Source organism: Simochromis diagramma, unplaced genomic scaffold (assembly GCF_900408965.1).
Source record: "Simochromis diagramma unplaced genomic scaffold, fSimDia1.1 OVJJ01000344.1, whole genome shotgun sequence".
Lineage (NCBI taxonomy): Eukaryota > Metazoa > Chordata > Actinopteri > Cichliformes > Cichlidae > Simochromis > Simochromis diagramma.
In genome coordinates this window covers 6,941,203-6,957,321 of record NW_024387375.1, presented here as the reverse complement: position 1 = coordinate 6,957,321, position 16,119 = coordinate 6,941,203, and the positions used below count along the sequence as shown (strand labels likewise).

At 41.3% G+C, this 16,119-nt stretch overlaps 2 long non-coding RNA genes across 2 annotated transcripts; both read left to right on the top strand.

Annotated features, from left to right (window-relative positions):
• Window positions 1-5,280: 5,280 nt before the first annotated feature.
• On the top strand, window positions 5,281-15,515 carry LOC120720021. Its single transcript, XR_005692774.1, has 3 exons — window positions 5,281-5,835; window positions 13,354-13,355; window positions 15,504-15,515. It is a non-coding gene; the product is annotated as an uncharacterized LOC120720021 (long non-coding RNA).
• On the top strand, window positions 11,375-12,478 carry LOC120720020. The gene is made up of 2 exons (XR_005692773.1): window positions 11,375-11,682; window positions 12,056-12,478. It is a non-coding gene; the product is annotated as an uncharacterized LOC120720020 (long non-coding RNA).
• Window positions 15,516-16,119: the final 604 nt, after the last annotated feature.

The following is a 16,119-nucleotide window of genomic DNA, read 5'->3' as shown; positions in this document are numbered from 1 at the left end:
GTTGTTTTCAGACTAAAGTTGTCGTGTCTAATCTGGTGTCCAGCTACTGCTTATGAATTTCCGTGTCAGAATATTTACTATAGTTTGTGAACTTCCATGGTAGAGTATGTATGTATGTATGTATGCACTGGAGCAGGACAGAATGCATATTGTGTGAGTTACAGACAGGGGCTTGTGTATGGCCGGATCTAGCTCCTGCAGTTCCGTGCCTCAGTGGACAACAGATACTGACAGCACAGAGCAGTCATTCATTAAATACGCTCCACTTTATCTTTCTTTGTGCACTAACTCTCCACAAGATTCCACGTCTTCTTCTTCTTGATCTGTAAAGATCAGTGTGAATGTTTCTACTTTTTAAAACATTTAACACCAGTAAATTTATTGTAATTCATGCCATTTTTCTCACAAAACTGAACACTGTGTGCTTTCTGCTACTTCTATTACATGCATATATATTGTTAGTGCTTTAAAATGAAGCTTTAATCCATCTATTTGATCTTGTTTGTTTATAAATATTCAGGCACATCTTCCACTTATCCTGTAGTTTTGAATTGATGCAGAATAACAGAGGCCATCCTGTATCCCAAATTTGATCTGAGGTTAGGGAACATTTTTGAAGCACTTAGACCAATACTTACAGCGAATATGCAAATTGCATGGCAAGAATTCAATTGCACTACAGAAAGACACTGAATCATCAGTTCCACTCCAAAGAGGGATTGCTATAGCAGTATTGCATTCATGGATTGATCTAAAACCAGACCACAGGTGGGCCACAAGCTAGTGTACTCTGAGTGCAAGCAAAATAGAGAACGTTGGGTCAGGAAGGGCATCCAGCTTAAAATCGTGGCCAGATCAAACGTGTGACTCATAAAGAATGAGATTTCCATACTAGGCTTGTGGGGGCTCAGGTTAACAACAACCACTTCTAGTGCTGTTGGCCAACAGTTAAAGTGCAAATGTGATGGATAAGAAATCTGATTCCTTACTGAGGTATTTCATTCTGTTTCTTATAACATAACAGAATTTCATAACAGAATTTCATTGTTTTTTGACTGTGTTGCTGTAGGGAATATGCAGTGAGAATGTAAAGAGCAGAAATGGGTGTTGCCTGGGTTCATTGTGCTTTGATCCACTGGTTGTGTCTTACATGAGTTAATAAAATACATTTACTTCATGTTATGGTTCATACGGTTAATATATTCCTCAGTTAGAAAAGAAAAGAAGGATAATTTAGTTTGGGAATGGTGTCCTAAGGCCGAGTTTATCTATGTTGAGAAAATGTGATTTGGTTTTGTGAGCTAAAGGCGAGAGTAGCGTGTCAATCTCTTCTATTTACCCTGTTTAAGGGCAGAACAAACGGTGGCTACAACTACTGCTGGCCAAAGACAAAGAAAGAGGAAAGAAAGAAGGCACACTGAAAAGGAGCAGGAGAAGAGAAAAAGCCAGAGTGTGGATATGACAGTCATGGGTCTGATAAAGGGGGATATCTAGACAGTCAGTGTGACAGAAGAGGAGACTAGGAAAAGGGTGAAATCACTTTGTTGACCCTAAAAGGAACAACGGAAAGAAGAAGAAGACATGAGGTGTGACGGAAAGGTTTTGTGACGATGCCTATGAAAACAAAAACAAAATTGATTTGACCATCTGCTCATGTCCATCTAAAATGTTATTATTGAGCCCAAATTTTATCATGGACCCCTAGTGACCTAAGCTCGGCTTCCCTGTCTGATAGATAATGACCACCACTAGTGAGCATGACCAGAATTATGCTTGTTTTATCAGTATGCACAGATTTGTAAACTTTGACAGATTCAAAGTGTGCCATTGGCCACTGTACTCTCCAAAACCTCGTGCTCTTAACCAAAATCAATGTTGCTTGTGTTTCCTCTTTTACTTTGATAGTCTTGTGTCATGTGTTCAGTGTTTTGAGTTTTGCTTTCCCTCTGTCTCATTATATCTGATAAGTCCCAGCTGTGTTTCCACCTGTGACACCCAGTTCCCTCCTACTGTTCGTGTTTTTTTCCCAGTGTTTCAGCTCTCAGTTTCTGGTTTAGTGTATTTTTTCGTGAGTTTATTTTCCGAACATCTGCACAGTGCAATGGAGTTCACCCTTCTGTGTCCGTGACTCCTGCGTTTTGGTCCTCATCCTGCCCTCCACAGCACCAAACCGTGATAGTAATTGCATCTTGTAATCATGCTCAGCACAGTTACAACGATTTGGTACAAATGTAACTTTTGAACGTGCCATCTCATAAAAAAGCTACTTCAAAGAAGGAGGCAGATTTAATTATCTACCAAAACTTATTTTTCCTTAATCCTGTTAATTATACAATGAGTTAAGTCTCAGAAGTAAAAACAAACAAAAAAAAAATAATTTCTGTTGCAATGTTCTGATTAGATAGAAAACCAAAAGTAAAACAATTTAACCAATGACACATTGTGTTGGGTGTCATAAATCGATGTGAGCTACAGAATAAAACTGTTGTAATTAATTAATTGCATTTACACAAGCAGATTTTGCTTCCAGACTCAACCAGGGATGAGGCTCTTTACAGTGGGAAGTTTCTTGGCTTCATTTGAATCTTTCTTGATTTTCAGTCCTATAGAAGTGCATGGAGGGGGTTTTCCCCTTCTCTGTTCCACACATACATGCAGCTGTTAGCTATTAAACTCCAAAACCACACCCCTGAAGTATAAAAGGTTTTGGGTCACAACACCCACCACCCACTGGATCCAGACACTGACCAATAAACCATAAAGTACAAGAGATTGACACAATGGAAGAAGGCGCGACCCACGCTGTTGCTCCATCCTATCTTGGTTGGTCCATCTTTAACACTTTATGCTGCTGTCTGCCACTTGGGATTCCTGCTATTATCTTTTCCTGCAAGGTAGGAAACATTCCCTGAGAATCAAGATTTTTTTTTCCCCTGCTCAAACTTTTGCTCCTCTGTACCTGCTGTCAGAGACACACCGAAAAATCAGAGCAACAATCATCCAAAGCCTTTCAGTTTTTTTGAACATCATTGCTGTTTTTGTTTTTTTGTTTTTTAAATAACCAGATAAATCACTTAAAAGTAAAATTCAAAGTAATATATTTGAATTTTTATTTTTAGGTTTTCTCCAGGCTGATTTGCAATGATTTGTGCTTATTATAAGGTAGCCAGTCAGATTTCATTGACGCATCATTTTTTCCATCACACATATACACATATTTTCTCTAAGCAAGTTAAATGTAAAAGAAAAAAAAAGATTTTTTTTTTTTCTTAAAGGCACAAAATGCAAACACTCTGGGAGAATCAGCTATTGCTGAGGAAGCATCAAGGACGGCCAAGACCCTGAACATCATCGGAACAGTCTTTGGAGTAATCATCATCATCATCGTCTGGATTACAGCTACATTTATGTAAGATAGAGAAGGCCAAATTTTGCCAGAAAATAAAAAGTAAAAATCAAAAAAGTTTTTATAATTATGTGCTACACCTCCTCTACATGGATCATTAATTAGGAATATATGTCTGTAGGTCCTTGTTCGCATGTGTTTGCAGACTATGTTTAATTGGCTTTTTCCATTTAAAATAAAAAAAACCCCAAAATGATATGATATGAAAATTATAGGAAGAACAATGAGTGCATGTCAGCATCAGAGTACTGCACGAGTGTGCCATTTACTAAAAGGAAGAAAACAAAGGCATATTATTGTAAAAAATATTGTTTTTATTTGTCTTATTTACAGTTATGTTGGCATGGGCCGTGATGAAAGAAGAAAATATATAAAAATTGTAACAAAGGGTGTGTGTTATAATAAAAGTACTTCTTTTAATTTGATAGTGAAAATTGTCTGTGGCTTATTTTAAACATTTCTGTTTGTAAAACATCTATCAGCTATATTTAGGGCCCGAGCACCGAGAGTGCGAAGGCCCTATTGTATCTGCTCTGTTTCTTATTATTATTATTATTATTATTATTATTCAGGCAAAACAAGGGCCTTTTTGAGGGCCTAAACATGCTCAAAAACTCATGAAATTTTGCACACGCATCAGGTCTGGTGAAAAATTTTGTATTTTAATGGTTTTACATATGAGCACTGGGAAATGGCTCTACAGCGCCACCTATGCCTTGTTAAATGCAGCCCTACGACCACATCGTTTGAGCTACATGTATGAAATTTGGCACACATGTGTATCATGCCAAGACGAACAAAAAAGTCTGTGTGCCCATTGACGCAAACCCAACAGGAAGTCCGCCATTTTGGATTGAAGGTGACATTTTGGCTCTGATTTTACCGTTTCCATGCCTTGTACTTTAACGAACTCCTCCTTGGGATTTGGTCCTATAAACTTCAAATTTGGACAGTGTCAACTACACCCTTGTGCCATGTTAAATTGCGGAGCTTTTGAGTTTTCACAATACTATGAGGCCGTGGCGCCATGGCGAATTTCGATGACTCGCCATCAAAATCTTATTGCCTCTCATTTTGTCATACATTTTCTGACCTTGACCAAAGTGAACACATATGATAAGGCTCCACCCCTGAACATATTTCAACTGCCATATTTGACATCAAGGACAGCGCCACCTAGTGGGAACAGGAAATGTCATGTTTTACACTTTGGGGTACAGTATAGTGATGGGTGACATCTGCAGCCTCAAATTTCTCCAGGAAAGCCTTAAGGAGTTGGTCTTGGGTTACAGTGAAAACTGTGACTTTTCGCGAAAGGGTGTGACCCCAGCAGCATGGCGAACTTTGATGTCACGCCATGAAGAAACAAATTAGTATAACTCAATGAAATCCAGTCTGATGAGTACCAGACTTTACAGGCATGATGTCAGACCCGCCCTGAACAGATTGATGTGCCCATTGTCGGAAATACGGACAGCGCCACCTAGTGGGAACAGGAAATGTCATGGCTTTCATTTTGTTGTACTGATTTTCACAGGTTCATCGTGGCCACCTCAAAAGCGGTGAATATCACCATCAGTCCCTCGTGATGCTTCAGTGCAAAAATTGTGACTTTAAACTGAACGGCGCACCCTGGTGGCAACGCTGTTCACCATGAAAGATGAAGTGGCTTTTGAGGGTCTTGGCAAGTGTATAGAGGCTTGAAATTTGGCACACACCTCCAATGTGCATAAGGCTTTGTTGTCATGTGATCATTTTCATTGAATATCCCAAAATGGCTCCACAGCGCCCCCTACAAAATTTCAAAACCACAGCCCCAGCTCTGTGTTTGATGTATGAGTCTGAAACCTGGTAGGCTTATAGGAGATATCAAGATGTACAAAAAAGTCTCTTGGAGCAATATCCCAAATCCAACAGGAAGTCAGCCATTTTAAAATTAACGTGCAATTTTGGCAACATTTTCCCCTCTTTCCAGGCACCGTTCTTTGACGAACTCCTCCAAGGGATTTCATCATATTGAACCAATCTCCAGTGTGTGGAATCTAAAGACCTTTGTGATGTTAAATTGCGAAGCTTTTTACATTCAGGGAAACGGGGTGGTCATGGCGGCACGTGGAGTTTCAATCACTCGCCAAAAAGCAGTAATCTGCTGTCACTCAAAAACACAATGTCCAATCTCTCCCAAAGCTCATAGGCGTGATGAGACTCGAGCTCGGAAATGTTTGTTATGCCATTTGTCAGTAATGGTTAGAGCGCCACCTAGTGGGACGACTATAATCATGATTGAATGAGATGAAATGTTAGCTGGTGGTTAAATGCATGAATTCCATCAATGTGACAGCAGATCGGACGTGCTGGTTTTAGGTGTTGGGCGTGGCTCGACGCGCCGGGGGTGCGAGGGCCCTCATAACGCTGCTTGCAGCTTTAATGTATTATTGGGTTTATGATACTTGACACCTCCTTTGCTTTGGCACCTGGTGGCCATGTGGTAAATTTTGCCTCTGTTTTTCTTTTTTTCCGTTTCTTACACTGACTTGGATTTTATAACCTTCTGTAAATATAATATAAATATAAAACATCTATATTAAACATTAATATAGATGCATAAAAGATGTACCATATGTTTATTCAGTCTTGTCTTCACCTTCAGAGAATTCTCTTTTCCCAAAATTCCTTCAAGATGAGAAAACAGAAGCATTTCCCTGGGTCCACTGAAGTTTTTCAACTTACTGTCTGTATGATCATAAACAGACTCAAGAAGCAATCAAGGTCGTGGTGCTTACTTGAAATATATTCTATATTTTTATGTGGTGTAAATAAATACAATACTTTGGAAAAATAGGAACAATAATTTGAAACATCAAATGAAGTTAAAATTATGTTTTACATGTGACCCATCCTGCAGTAAATTATTATAAATGAAAATACAGAAATTTAAATATTCCAGAGGACAGTCTGGGCAATGAGCTTCCACAACTTTTGCTGTAATTTTACATATTTATTTCTTGCAACTTTAGCCTAAAGGTGACAGATTCCTTTCTGTAGCTGCAGGAGTATATTGCAACATGTTCATCTATGTTGAAATCCTCCAACTTGTTCTTATATTGAGATAGCTCAAGGATTAAATGTGCAGTTAAACTATACTTTGACAAAAAAAAGCTATTTTTACTAGTCAGGACCACTTACAATCAAAGTGAACCCACTTGTTGTATGAGGCCCTTGATGTAAAGTACATTTCACATCCCTGACTTAAAGGATATATATAGCCTTTATAACATAGAATAATAACAGATAAGAACAGGCTTATAAAATCATTTACAGCCTAAAGAAAGCATTTTAAATGTTGAAATTTCATTGAGCTTTGAAGGTTAAGACAGAAAGAGTGGGATGGACCGTGCAACAAGTGCTTAACTGTAGAGATTAAACACACTAAATACTTCTACCAAATCAAAAGATAGAACTTAAGCAGTAATTATAGTGTGAAATAGATATTATTCATAGAAATCTCCATCAGGGAAGAAATCAGAGCCCAACTTGTTTGGTTATTCCTCTGAAACCTTAAGAAAAAAGCACTGTGCTACAACCAATATGTAAAAATTAGATATGACCTGTGTTCTGTAACCATTTCTGCCATCATGTGGCAGTATAGCATTTAACATCTCATTCTGCTCATTCTATTGGCTTATAGTATATGAGCCACACCTTTGAATCCATGCATACATGCTCATTCATGTTGTCCTGTCCCCTACCTCAATTCTAACCCTATGTCAAGATTTGCCTCCAAACACTATCAGTACAAGGTTTTTAAATGTATTCATTTTTTGATTTAACTAGCAGCGCAGACCTGGCATGCCCATAGATTACATCAGGGATAGCAGCCCAGCTGTGAAATAGAGCAGGATTGTAATATTATATTATATTATATTATATTATATTATATTATATTATATTATATTATATTGGTCAGACATAGATGGCTTACAAATAAATCAGCATAACACAATTTTTTTGTGTATGTGAGCAGCCATGTGCACACCTGTGTGCATGAGCGCGCTTGAGTTCAAAAGGCTTCTCCATGTAACGATCTGCTAGAGGGTGTGGTGAGCCATAGCCCCAGACGTGAGGTCACCCAACAACCAAGGTGCAGAAACCACAGAGGAGGGCTACAGTGGCGAGCCCGCCGGCCACCAGCCACACCAGGGCGGACCGAGCTACAGTCCCAGAGGCCGTCGAGAGTGAGTACGGTGCAGCCCCGAACGCCGAGAATCACCAAGGCACCAACAGCAGAGGGCATCAGCCACCGGAAGGTAGTGTGGTGGGTGGAGCTAGGCCTCTACACCCGGGGGGGGGGGGGGGGGGGGGGCCTAAGATGTTCCCAAAGAGGCAGAGGTGGGGACTTGACCTGACACATAGACAAACTGGCACACACAGACACAACCATATGTTCCCACCCTCATTCACAAAAAAACAAATACTCAGCACTTGCCCAATGAAGAGACAAACAGAAATGAACACTATACACCCATTCACACTCCACAGACATACTCTATACTCCCAAGTCCAGGTATCACCACCCCCAGGGGGGCAATCGACCCCCAGACCCAAGAGATGTTACCTTTTTCCCTGTGGTGGGGGCAAGCAGACCACCCCCAGCCCAGCAGTCACAGGGAAGCCCAGCGTCACAGACCCCAACCAGACTGCCAACTTATCCCAGCCCCCCCTGCCCTGAAGACCCCATACCTCACTCCACCCGCTCATATGTCGTGATGCTGCATGCTGTTCTATTTTTATTTTTTTTCCCCGCATGTCCCGTTTGGTTCTTTTGCATTCAGAATTATTGTCTAAAGGCAAAGAAAGATCCCCAACGGATTTACTTTACCAAATGGACCACCCCGGCCTTGCCATATTGGTCTATTTAGTTCACCTTTGCTTTTATTGTTTATTTTATTTTATTTTCACTTGCTACACACGGGACAGACATGACTGGATTTCCCCCAGAAAAGGAAGAAAGAAAGAGGGAAAGAGAAACAGCAGGGAAGAGGAACGGTGATAAAGGGCAAAAAACAAAAACCAACAAAACAAACAGACAAAAAATACATATATCAATCACCTGGATCACCTGTTGAGAAAGAAAAAAGAGAAAACAAGCAAAAAAAGCAATATAATAAACAACATCATGGCAATAATCTATGTGAATATAACAGTAAATACTAAATATTAAATATTATCGTGCAGCACGTAAGATCGACAGCACACAGTGTGCTTTGAGGTAGGAGCCAAAAAGGGTGTAGTTTGTGTCTGTGAGCACCCGTGTGTACACCTGTGAGCATGAGCGCACTTGTATTTAAAAGGTTCCTTCATGTAATGATCTGTTAGAGGGCCATAGCCCCATCCTCCAGGGCATGAAGCAGGTATGGAGGAGATCCAGGCTCCAGACATCCAGAGGCCCTCAGAGCACAAGAGACCAAGAAGGACCAACAGAGGGGCAACCGCGCCACTCTCCCGGAAAGAGCTGAGGAGAGTCCCAGATGAGAGGTCACTCAGCAGCCGCGGAGCAGAAGCCAGGGGGGGTTGCAGTGACGTGCCCGTGAGCTCCGCCAGCAGCCAGCTGTGCCAGAGTGACCGAGCCCCAGGCCGAGAGGCCGAGGGCATCCCACCCCCAAAGGGGCCCGAGCGAGCCCCAGGCTCCAGGCCCCGACAAGCAGCCACCAGGAGTGACCCGGTGTGTACCTGGACGCCCCTGGACACAAAGAACCACCAATGCACCGATGTCTGAGGGCGTCTGCCACTGGCAGGGAGAGTGGTGGGGGAGATAGGCCTCCATACCATGGAGGGCCTGAGATGTCCCTAGAGAGGTGGCGTCTGATACCCGACCTGACATATAGACACAGACATACAGGCACACACAGATACAAACATCCATTCCCACCCTCATGCTCTCATATGCAAATACTCAGCACTCACTTAACGTGGAGACAGACATAAATAGACACTGTACACACAATCACACTCCCCAAGCGTACTCTATACCCCAGGTCTTGGTACCCTTGCCCCTAGAGGGGGAACTCACCCGCTGACCCCAATAGGCACCCCCACCAAGGCCCATCCAGACCGGGGCCAACAGCAGCAGCACCGCCAAGCCAGGCGTGACCCACCCAACCCCACCGCAGAGGAAACTACACCCACCCCATCATCCAATCATTCACCATTCTACATAAGACAGGTTGAGTTCATTCTCCACCTCTCCTCTCCTCCCCTACCTGCAGGGTAGACTCCTGTGGAGCAGAGGCCTCCTGCAAGGATGTGACAAACTAACCGCCAGTTGAAGAGACTCCCATCTCCGCCGGCGCATCAGAGGCCCCAGACCACCCAGGGGCAGCTAGGCCACCAGGAGTTACCAGAGTCCCCACTAGAACATGACCTACTCTTAAGATATACATCACAACTCACATCACATTAAATTACTGAAAACATTTACTTCACCTCTCACTATCATTTATTTATTTCTTTATTTGACAAAAATATATTTCATGACAAGCTTCACTGATTCATACTAAACCCATAAAGAAAATGTAGCCACAACAAAACACTGCAGCATCCCAGCAGGAGCTGATAAGGTAAGATATGACGAGACGAAATGAAAACGGGCGAGATGAGATGACATGAGATGAGATAAGACAGCCTCTATTAATCCCACAAATGAAAAATTTACAATATATTATGTATTATGTATATATTATAAAGATGTCACAACTATGTTAATCTGAAAAAAGTTTGAATTGCTCCATCTGAAAACATAAATCGAACGCTGGACAATATGAACAAGTGTGAGACAAGTGAGAGCTCTGGTTAGGAGTGAAGCAAGTGTACAAACACAATGAGAAAGGCAGTGTGGGTGGGGAAATGCATTCCTGATGTGAGAACTGCATCAAAGGAATGAAGAAAAACTGTGACACTTGAGTGAACTCGTGGTTAGACGATCTACTTGGCTGCAAAGGAAACACACTGATGCAAACTTGTCAGAGCCACCAGTTTATTGAAGGTCAAGTTTAAGAAGTTGTGTAAAAAAAGTTTCAAATCTTTTAGTGTCTAAGTCTTAAAACACTGGTGAAATTATTTTATTCACTGGGCACAGCTGAAGTGATTTACTGACTTTGCATGTATTGACAAGTGATAAGGGTTTTGTTGTTCAACTGTTTGAGTGACAAATTCCTTAACTGTTTTGAGAACTGCTTTAAGAGTGGTGAGAGTAACGTTCCCAATGTGAGAGCAACGGGTTATGGCAGATGGCTTTCCTCATTCTGCCAGAGCTTTCTTTCTTTCTTTTAAAAGAGAGTTTTTCAAAATTGAACTGAATTAAAAAATAATCATGTTTTTGACAGAAAGACCTATATGCAGGATTTTCAGTCAAAAATTAGAAAAACAAAACTTTTATTTAGGTGGAAAGAACTGAAGTCAATAAAAACCAAAAAGAAAATTAGAGAAATAGAGATCAAAATCTTCCTTTAGCTCCAGAAGCACAAATTAGTGTAAGATAAATAGATTAAAGGGACCTTAGTAAATGAATTCAGAGCTCAAAAAGCCCAACGCTGATGGTTCTGAATGCAGCATGTTAAACCACAATCTAGTAAATTTTCCCTTTATATCATTTTGAAAGACTTATTTGTGGGTTTTTAGGTTATTTTATTCCCAGCTACTCGGTTCCACTGTAATTATTCCTGCACTAGAGTTTCTCTTGCTTCTTTGGGATATGATAGATTTTTATACACCATGTTTTGATGTAAAACACTTTGAAACCCTGTTTTTGATATCTCAGATCAGGTTGTCATATCTTTAAAAAACATTTTAAATTAATGAAATAAATAAAAAAATAAATAAATAAATAACATACAATGTTCCAGGGCTCAGTCTGATGATCTGGTGAAATGTGTACATATTGTTTGTAAATACAATTGTTCTTCTTATTTACCTCATTTTTGGAAATTCTTTAAAAATGTGTTGACCTACATTCATATCACAAAGAGGTCAGCTCTATGTAAGCAGTTAAACCACACCCCGACACAATAAAACGACGTGAGTCATAACTCCCACCAGCCACTCGATCCAGACACTTGCCAATAATTCATAATTCTCATCTACTACAAGTTGGCAAAGAGGACCAAATGGAAATTGACCAAACTCGTGCTCCTCCTCCATCCTATCTTGGATGGTCTTACTTCAGTGCTCTTTGTTGCTGTCTGCCTCTTGGGGCTTTTGCCATTCGTTACTCTAAGAAGGTAACATTTGCTGAACTTGTTTTTCTCATTGATTCTCTTTATTCTGATGCACAGCTTAAAAACACATTTTGTGTTTTACAAAGATGATTTTTATTTAGATTAAACTGTCAATGTAAAATCATTAAAATATACAGCAAATTCTAAGAAATCCAGTCAGATTCATGAGTATTCAATTAATGTTTTCTGAGTAGATAATAAGAAGTTCTAAACAGGTCTACTGTATGTTACACTTTAATCATGTCCTACAAGTGAAATTGAAAAACTTGAATTGCTTATAGCAAACATTTCACTGATGATTTTCATACACTCTTCTTCTCACATCTTTAATTGCATGTAAAATGAAACTGAGCTTTGATTATTAAAAACTTTAAAGGTGAAGGCTGCAAACGAACAGGGAGAAATAGCTCTAGCCGAGGATGCATCACGAACTGCCATGGCCTTGAACATCGCTTCAGTCATCCTGGGAAGCATTTGCATCACCATCTTTGTTATTTACAAAGTCCAAGAAATTCAGGAATTAAAAAAACAACATTGAAGGTCCTTGCTTTGGGAAGAAGACATGCCGCAATTTTACTGTCTGCGTTCTCTCTTCAGCATCCATCTCTAAATACAAAGTAATACCTTTACATGCTTGTTCACCTCTGTATATTGCTTTAATTGGTTGTCAATACAAATAACAAAAGAATGCCTTGACCTCAACATGGTACATGCCAAAAATATGTATGAGTTGTTAAATGAAATATGTCTCTGGATTTATGTATTCTGTGTTGTAGGTTATATAAAACTAATTAAATGATTTTTGCTTTGTTTTATTTTGTAATGAGTGATCGGAACCTAATATGACAGTTATGATATGTTTTATGATCAGCGACTCACTTTCACATTATTAAAATGACATAAAGACTCTAATTAGTTTAGTTTAGTTTATTGACTGCAGCAGTGCAGCAGCTACTATTCCTGGGGTAGCACATATTTACATTTTGACAATGCATTGTAAGACAGACTAATATACAATATAACATTCTGGCATGACAAACTTCATATACACACCAACAAAACAGTTCTGTACAACACAAATAAGGTCTCCTATGAGGGTAAGGATTGATAACCTCACATTTGCACAACATTATATTCATAATTCACTACATTGCTTTAATGAAGACATTTACTAACCTAACCTTAAGAGAGAAAAATTCACTATCACCTTCTTTCTTTGCCAAGAAAAGGAGGAAACTTTTCTTCATGATGATTTACTTCACTAATCTCTACTAAACCAAATAAGAGATGATTATAGCCACACCCCGCAGGAAGAGCAGATACTGAATCAACAAAATTGATTTACCAAAATTTGATTAATCCACAGACGATCGACAAATGTTGCTGCAGAAACCATTTTTCTTTATCTTAATAATAAATTCCTCTTTTAAATCATCTTTGAAAATAACAATAGATTGATTTTCTCTAAAATACCAGTTTTTCCTAGTGCACACAGCATAGCAAAACACAACTACCAAAACTCACCTGCTCACCCGAACTTTTATTTTGTGTATGAAAAGTGACTGAAAGAGTAAAAACAAAGAAATCCTCACCAAGTCGCTGCTTAATGTAAACCACTCTCTCCTTCAGAGGAGAGCAACAGGGTGCAAGGTAGACAACACAATAAGGTGATAGTAGTTTTTGTTACACAGAGACAAAGATAGTGGGAAGTGGCAGACACAGAAAGAAACAACAACGGTGTGAAAGACTGTGTGCATGTGTTTATATGGAAAGTGTTGTGGGTTTGCTGATGGCAGGCTCTAAAGACTGTATGTAATTTTAACACCTAAGTGAGCACGTGGTTAGACAATCTACTGTGCCTGCCAGTGTTAAAAACACAATGCTGCAAACTTGTCAGAACCACTGCTTTTGACTCATTTATAGAAAAGTAATCAATGTTATTATAACCACAGGAAGGAGTGAGAAATTACCAGCACAAAAAGAGAAAAAGTGTGAGGCCTTTTCTCCTTTTGGCCGAGCAGCATGACTTCATCATCCGATCCTCCCACACTTTCCTGCTCAGTGTGTTAAATGTTTAGCTACTCCTCAGTCTTTACTCAATCAGTTGAAGATCTGGCTCTGCAACCTTGAAAATTCTGAAAAACAAGCCCTCTGTAGTTGGTGTGAAGGCTGCGTAGCCACAGTTAGCTAGAGTTAGAGTTAGAGACACCTGAAACCAATGTGGACTGTTGTCCAGGGGCCTTGGTAGGACACTGAATGAACCCTGAAAATGCTTGCCAACGATAATGTTGACTTAGTAAAATAATCATTTGTGTCAGCACCAATCCATGATGAATATGAAATTCATATTGGTGGGTAAATTTGCACAACAATGTCAGACTCTGTACTTTACTCTGGTCCCCTCCCCAATCAGGCTGGGAGTGGCATGTTTAGTCGCATGTTTTCCTTAAATTGCTGGTGTCCATTAAAACAGTGTGGGGTTTTTAGATAATTGGGAAACTTTTGGGGAAAAACCTGGTCTTGTTAGGAGTGATGGCATCTCAGTTTGGATGGAACAGCTCTCATTTCTACAAATCTACTTCTATTGAGGTTGATTATCTTGTTAACAATGTTACATCTTCACTGCACAGTGCCCTGGATGCTGTGGCTCAAGCCAAGCCTCAAACCAAAAGTTCTTGGCTCCCTGGTAAAACTCTCAAATGCATGCCTTAAAGCAAATAGCCTATAAGCTGAAGAGGAAATTGTCATGGTTCCCCCTGTCTCCCCAGCGAGTGATCTCATCTAAGATCGCAGTGTTGTTCTTTTTCTCTCTCTCTCTCTCGCCAGTGCGGAACTCATTGCGGGTTCTCACCTGCAAACAATCACGCACCTGCTGCTCATTGTCCTGACACCATTTACTACTTAAGGCGACAGCTCAGTGTTTCTCATCACTGGATCGTTGTGCGACAGTTTTTTTTTTTCTTTTCTAAATGACATCAGAAACAGCAGTATGTGACATTACGTGATGGCAGAGCTTCAGTTCATCCTTTGTCATTTTTTTTTTTTTTTTTTTTTTTTTTTTAATTTTTAATTAATTTATTTTTTTAATAAATAGGACAGGGGGAATGAATGAGAGAAAGAGGGGGAGAGAAAGAAAGAAAACCAAAGGGGAGAAGAGACGGTGAGAAGGGGGGGGAAGAGAGAGAAAAAAAAAAAAAAACACTCCTGGGTCACCTGTATGGAGAAAAAAACAAACAAACAAAAAAACAAACAAACAGAGGAGACAGCAAACAACAAAGAGCAACATAATAATAGAGAAAACAAAGCACCATCACAATAAACTAGCTAGTCATAGATATCAATAGTTACTAAATAATAAACGATATTGTGCAGCACGCAAGATAGACAGCGCACAGTGTGCTTTGAGGCAGCAGCCAAGAAAGCTTTAGTCCGCGTCTGTGAATACCCATGTGTACACCTGTGTGCATACCTGTGTGGATCAGCATGCTTGCATTCCAAAGGTTTCTCCATGTAATGATCTGCTAGGGAGTGTGGGGGGGCCACAGCCCCGTCCTCCAGGGTGTGAAGCGGGTATGGAGGAGATCAAAACTCCAGACATCCAGAGGCCCCCAGAACACAAGAGACCATGGAAGACCAACAGAGGGGCAGCCGCGCCACTGTTCCAGTAAGAGCTGAGGAGAGTCCCAGATGAGGGCTCGCCCAGCAGCCGCGGAGCAGAAGCCAGGGGGAGTTGCAGTGACGCGCCCGTGAGCTCCGCCGGCCCCCAGCTGTGCCTGAGTGACCGAGCCCCAGGCCGAGAGGCCGGGGGCACCCCATCTCCAAAGGGGCCCGAGCGAGCCCCAGGCCCCAGGCCCCGACAGCGGCCGCCAAGGAGTGAGCCGGTGTGTACCCGGACGCCCACCCCCAGACACAAAGAACCACCAACACACCGACACCTGAGGGAGTCCGCCACCGGCAGGGGAAGTGGTGGTGGGTGGAGATAGGCCTCCATACCTTGGAGGGCCTGAGGTGTCCCCAGAGAGGTGGCGTCTGATACCCAACCTGACATATAGACACAGACATACAGGCACACACAGACACAAACATCCATTCCCACCCTCATGCTCTCATATGCACTCACTCCACACTCAACCAACGTGGAGACAGACATAAAGAGACACTGTACACACAATCACACTCCCCAAGCGTACTCTACAAACCGGGTCTAGGTACCCTTGCCCCTGGAGGGGGGAATTGCACCCAGACCCAGGTGGTGTTACCCTTTTCCCTGCGGTGGGGAGAGGCAGACCACCCCGACTCCGCAGCAGCAGGGAGGCCCCACACCCCAGACCGCAGTCGGACGGCCAACTCCTCCTACTAGCCCTCCCGCTCCAGCAGGCCGCAGAGAATGGGGGTGGGAGAAGACTCCAAACCTCCCTCCACCCGCTCATTGTAGTGTTG